Source organism: Arachis hypogaea, chromosome 2, assembly GCF_003086295.3.
Source record: "Arachis hypogaea cultivar Tifrunner chromosome 2, arahy.Tifrunner.gnm2.J5K5, whole genome shotgun sequence".
In the NCBI taxonomy this organism is placed as follows: Eukaryota; Viridiplantae; Streptophyta; class Magnoliopsida; order Fabales; family Fabaceae; genus Arachis; species Arachis hypogaea.
This window is the reverse complement of record NC_092037.1, coordinates 86193617-86199947: the sequence shown is the minus strand read 5'-3', so window position 1 is coordinate 86199947 and position 6331 is coordinate 86193617. Positions and strand designations below refer to the sequence as shown.

At 37.3% G+C, this 6331-nt stretch overlaps 1 non-coding gene across 1 annotated transcript; it reads left to right on the top strand.

Annotated features, from left to right (window-relative positions):
* Window positions 1-4411: 4411 nt before the first annotated feature.
* Window positions 4412-4519, top strand: LOC112765398 (small nucleolar RNA R71). Its single transcript, XR_003183728.1, has one exon. It is a non-coding gene; the product is annotated as a small nucleolar RNA R71 (small nucleolar RNA).
* Window positions 4520-6331: the final 1812 nt, after the last annotated feature.

Below are 6331 nucleotides of genomic sequence, written 5' to 3'. Positions count from 1 at the left end.
AGAGGTGTCCAGAGTTCTTAAGCACACTCTTTTTGCTTTGGATCACGACTTTAACCACTCAGTCTCAAGCTTTTCACTTGGACCTTCATGACACAAGCACATGGTCAGGGACAGCTTGATTTAGCCGCTTAGGCTTGGATTTTATTTCCTTGGGCCCTCCTATCCACTGATGCTCAAAGCCTTGGATCCCTTTTTACCCTTGCCTTTTGGTTTAAAAGGCTATTGGCTTTTTCTGCTTGCTTTTTCTTTTTCTTTCTTTCTCTTTTTTTCGCCATTTTTTCGCTATTTTTTTCACTGCTTTTTCTTGCTTCAAGAATCAATTTCATGATTTTTCATATTATCAATGAATATTTCTCTTTGTTCATCATTCTTTCAAGAGCCAACAATTTTAACATTCATAAACAACAAGATCAAAATTATGCACTGTTCAAGCATTTATTCAGAAAACAAAAAGTATTGCCACCACATCAAAATAATTAAACTAATTTCAAGATAAATTTTGAAATCTAAGTACTTCTTGTTCTTTTTTAATTAAGCATATTTTTTATTTAAGAGAGGTGAAGGATTCATGGAGTCATTCATAACTTTAAGACATAGACACTAGACACTAATGATCATGTAATGAAGACACAAACATAGATAACACAATAAGCATAACAACCGAAAAAAGAAAATAAATAGATAAGAAGATTAAGGAATGAGTCCACCTTAGTGTGGGTGGTGTCTTCCTCTTGAAGAACCAATGGAACGCCTAAGCTCCTCTATGTCTCTTCCTTGCCTTTGTTGCTCATCCCTCATAGCTCTTTGATCTTCTCTAATCTCATGGAGAATCATGGAGTGCTCTTGGTGCTCCACCCTTAGTTGGTCCATTTTGTAACTCAAGCCTTCCAAGAAGGTGTTGAGTTATTCCCAATAGTTGTGTGGAGGAAATTGCATCCCTTGAGACATCTCAGGGAATTCTTGATGAGGATCTTCCTCATGCTCTTATTGAGATCCATGAATGGGCTCTCTTGTTTGCTCCATCCTTTTCTTAGAGATGGGCTTGTCCTCTTCAATGAGGATGTCTTCTTCTATGTCAATCCCAGCTAAATTGCATAGATGACAAATGAGATGAGGAAAAGCTAACCTTGCTAAGGTGGATGACTTGTCAGCCACCTTGTAGAGTTCTAGAGGTATGATCTCATGAACTTCCACTTCTTCCCCAATCATGATACTATGGATCATGATGGCCCGATCCACAGTCACTTCAGATTGGTTGCTAGTAGGAATGATGGAGCATTGGATGAACTCCAACCATCCTCTAGCCATAGGCTTAAGGTCCGATCTTCTCAATTGAACCGAATTGCCTCTTGAGTCTCATTTCCATTGAGCTCCTTCCACATATATGTCCATGAGGACTTGGTCAAACCTTTGATCAAAGTTGACCCTTCTAGTGTAGGGGCGTGCGTTTTCTTGCATAATTGGCAAGTGGAACGCCAACCTTACATTTTTCGGACTGAAATCTAAGTATTTCCCCCAACCATTATAAGCCAATTCTTTGAATTTGGGTTCATACTTTGATCATGGTTTCTAGTGATCCATGCATTGGCATAGAACTCTTGAACCATTAAGATTCTGACTTGTTGAAGGGGGTTGGTCAGAACTTTTGAACCTCTTCTTCGGATCTCATGTCGGATCTCCAGATACTCATTTTTTTAGCATGAAAGGGACCTCAAGGATCACCTTCTTCTTGGCCACAACTTCATAGAAGTGGTCTTGATGGACCTTTGAGATGAATCTCTCCATCTCCTATGGCTCAGAGGTGGAAGCTTTTGCCTTCTCTTTCCTCTTTCTAGATGTTTCTCTTGCCTTAAGTGCCATAAATGGTTATAGAAAAACAAAAAAGTAATGCTTTTACCACACCAAACTTAAAAGGTTTGCTCGTCCTCGAGCAAAAGAAGAAAGAAAGAAGGCGAAGAAGAAGAAAATGGAGGAGATTGAGGGAGATAGGTGGTTCGGCCAAGAAGGGGGAAAGGTGTTTGTGTTGTATGAATATGAAGGAGTAGTGATAGGTTTATATAGGGGTGAGGGGAGGGTTGGGTTTCAGTCATTAGGGTTGGGTTTGGGAGGGAAAAGTGTTTGAATTTTTAAAGTGAGGTAGGTGGAGTTTTTGGGGAAGAGGTATGGAGGTGATTAGTGAAGAGAATATAGGGAGGAGGATATGATTTGATTGGTGAGTGAGAGAGAGAGAGAGGGGTAGGTAGATAGGGATCCTGTGGGGTCCACAGATCTTGAGTGGTCAAGGATTTCATCCCTGCTCCTTTTAAGCATGCAAAATGCCCTTACTGTGCAATCCTGGCGTTTAACACCAGATTGCTGCTTGTTTTTGGCGTCAAACACCAGATTTTATTCCTTTCCTGGCGTTAAACGCCAGGCTACAACCTATTTCTGGTGTTTAACGCCAGATTGTAGCCTGTTTCTGGCGTTTAACGCCTAGAATGGTGCCAAACGCCCATTCTGCTACCCTTACTGGCGTTTAAACGCCAATAAGTCTCTCCTCCAGGGTGTGCTATTTTTAATGCTGTTTTTTATTTTTCTCAAATTTTTGCAGTTGGTTTTGTGACTCCACATGATCATCAACCTAAAAAAGAAAAAAAAAACATAGATAAATAAAATTAGACTACCTCCCAATAAGCGCTTATTTAATGTCAATAGCTTGACAGTGAGCTCTCATGGAGCCTGACAGATGTTCAGAGCATTGTTGGGACCTCCCAACACCAAACTTAGAGTTTGAATATGGGGGTTCAACACCAAACTTAGAGTTTGGTTGTGGCCTCCCAACACCAAACTTAGAGTTTGACCGTGGGGGCTTTGTTTGACTCTGCCTTGAGAGAAGCTTTTCTTGCTTCCTCTCTATGGTTACAGAGGGAGATCCTTGAGTTTTAAACATAAGGTGGTCCTCATTCAATTGAAGGATCAACTCTCCTCTGTCTACATCAATCACAGCTTTTGCTGTGGCTAGGAAGGGTCTTCCAAGGATGATGGATTCATCCTCATCCTTCCCAGTGTCTAGGATTATGAAATCAACAGGGATGTAAAGGCGTTTGACTTTTACTAGCACGTCCTCTACCTGTCCATAAGCTTTTTTCATGGATTTGTCTGCCATCTCTAATGAGAATTTGGCAGCCTGTACCTCAAAGATTCCCAGTTTCTCTATTGTAGAGAGTGGCATTAAGTTTATGCCTGACCCCAGGTCACACAGAGCCTTCTCAAAGGTCATGGTGCCTATGTTACAGGGAATTAAGAATTTACCAGGATCCTGTTTCTTTTGAGGTAATGTCTGCCTAACCAAGTCATTCAGTTCATTGGTGAACAAGGGGGGTTCATCCACCCAAGTCTCATTACCAAATAACTTGGCATTCAGCTTCATGATTGCTCCAACGTACTTAGCAACTTTCTCTTCAGTAATATTTTCATCCTCCTCGGAGGAAGAGTACTCATCAGAGCTCATGAATGGCAGAAGGAAATTTAATGGAATCTCTATGGTCTATGTATGAGCCTCAGATTCCTTTGGTTCCTCAAAGGGGAACTCCTTATTGGTCAGTGAACGTCCCAGGAGGTCTTTCTCACTAGGAATCACTACCTTTTCACTATCTCCAGGTTCGGCCATGTTACTCACAATTATGGCCTTTCACTCTCTTTTGGGATTCTCTTCTGTATTGCTTGGGAGAGTACTAGGAGGAGTTTCAGTAACTCTTTTACTCAGCTGGCCCACTTGTGCCTCCAAATTTCTAATGGAGGACCTTGTTTCATTCAGGAAACTTAGAGTGGCCTTAGATAGATCAGAGACTATGTTTGCTAAGCTAGAGGGGCTCTGCTCAGAATTCTCTATCTGTTGCTGAGAGGATGATGGAAAAGGCTTGCTATTGCTAAACCTGTTTCTTCCACCATTATTAAAGCCTTGTTAAGGCTTTTATTAATCCTTCCATGAGAAATTTAGGTGATTTCTCCATGAGGGATTATAGGTGTTTCCATAGGCTTCACCCATGTAATTCACCTCTGTCATAGCAGGGTTTTCAGGATCATAAGCTTCTTCTTCAGAAGATGCCTCTTTAGTACTGTTGGATGCATTTTGCAATCTATTCAGACTCTGAGAAATCATATTGACTTGTTGAGTCAATATTTTGTTCTGAGCCAATATGGCATTCAGAGCATCAATTTCAAGAACTCCCTTCCTCTGAGGTGTCCCATTACTCACAGGATTCCTTTTAAAAGTGTACATGAACTGGTTATTTGCAACCATGTCAATGCGTTCCTGAGCTTCTGCAGGCATTTTCTTCAGGTGAATAGATCTACCTGCAGAATGGTCCAATGACATCTTAGACAATTCAGACAGACCATCATAGAATATATCCAGGATGGTCCATTCTGAAAGCATGTCAGAAGGACACTTTTTGGTCAGTTGCTTGTATCTCTCCCAAGCTTCATAGAGGGATTCACCTTCTTTCTGTTTGAAGGTTTGAATATCCACTCTAAGCTTACTCAGCTTTTGAGAAGGAAAGAACTTGGCTAAGAAAGCCGTGACCAACTTATCCCAAGAGTTCAGGCTATCTTTAGGTTGAAAGTCTAACCATACTCTAGCTTTGTCTCTTACAGCAAAAGGGAAAAGTATAAGCCTGTAGACCTCGGGATCAACTCTATTGGTCTTAACAGTATCACAGATCTACAAGAATTTAGTTAAGAACTGAAAAGGATCTTCTAATGGAAGTCCATAAAACTTGCAATTCTGTTGCATCAGAGAAACTAATTGAGGCTTTAGCTCAAAATTGTTTGCTCCAATCGCAGGGATTGAGATGCTTCTTCTATGTAAGTTAGAATTTAGTGCAGTAAAGTCACCAAGCATCTTCCTTGCATTGTTGTTAGGTTCGGCCATGTCTCCTTCTTTTTCTAGATTCTCTGTAAGGTTTTCTCTGGATTGTTGTGCTTTAGCTTCTCTTAGCTTCTTCTTCAGAGTCCTTTCAGGTTTAGGATCTGCTTCAACAAGAATGTCCTTGTCCTTGCTCCTGCTCATATAAAAAAAGAAGAGAACAAAAAAGAAGAGGAATCTTCTATGTCACAGTATAGAGATTTCTTTATGTGAGTAGAAGGAGAAAAGAATAGAAGAAGGAGAAGAGAAAAATTCAAACACAGAGGAGAAGAGAGGGTTCGAATTATGAGTAGAAGAGAAGTGTTAGTAATTAAATAAATAAATAAAAGAAGATGAGAGGGAGAGAATTTCGAAAATTATTTTTAAAAAATGGTTAGTGATTTTCAAAAATTAAGAGAAGAAATAAAATTAAAATTAAAATTTTGAAACAATTAGTTAAATAAAAAGATTTTTGAAAAAGAGGAAGGTGATTTTCAAAAATTAGAGAGAGAATTAGTTAGGTGGTTTTGAAAAAGATAAGGAATAGTAAAACAAACAAGGAAATCAATTAGTTAGTTAAAAAAATTTGAAAATCAATTTTGAAAAGATAAGAAGTTAGAAAAGAATTTGAAATCAATTTTGAAAAAGATATGATTTAAAAAAAAGATATGATTGAAATTTATTTTAAAAAAGATTTGAAAAAGAAATTTAGAAAGATTTGATTTTTTAAAATTAAAATTGATTACTTGACTAACAAGAAACTAAAAGATATGATTCTAGAATTTAAAGATTGAACCTTTCTTAACAAGAAAGTAACAAACTTCAAATTTTTGAATCAATCACGTTAATTGTTAGTAAAGTTTTCGAAAATATGAAGTAAAATTAAGAAAAAGGTTTTGAAAATCAATTTTTAAAATTTTCGAAAATAAATAAAAAATGAAAAAGGTTTGATTTTTGAAAAAGATTTTGAAAATATAGGATCTTTGAAATTGAAATCTTGACTTGACTAACAAGAAACAACTAATTTTAAAATTTTTTGACTAAGTCAACCCAAAAATTTCAAAATTTATGAGTAATTAAAGGAAAAGATATTTTTTATTTTTGAATTTTAATGAGGAAAGAGAAAAAAAACTAAATGACTCAAGACATAAAAATTTTGGATTAAAAAAAATGATGCATGCAAGAACACTATGAATGTCAAGATGAACACCAAGAACATTTTGAAGATCATGATGAACATCAAGAACTTATTTTTGAAAAATTTTCAAGAAAAGAAAAACACGCAAGACACCAAACTTAGAGATTTTTCATGTTTAGACACTATGAATTCAAAAATGCATATGAAAAACAAGAAAGGACACAAAACAAGAAAATATGAAGATCACACAAAGAAAATCCTCAAGAACAAATTGAAGATCATGAAGAACACATGCATGGATTTTTCGA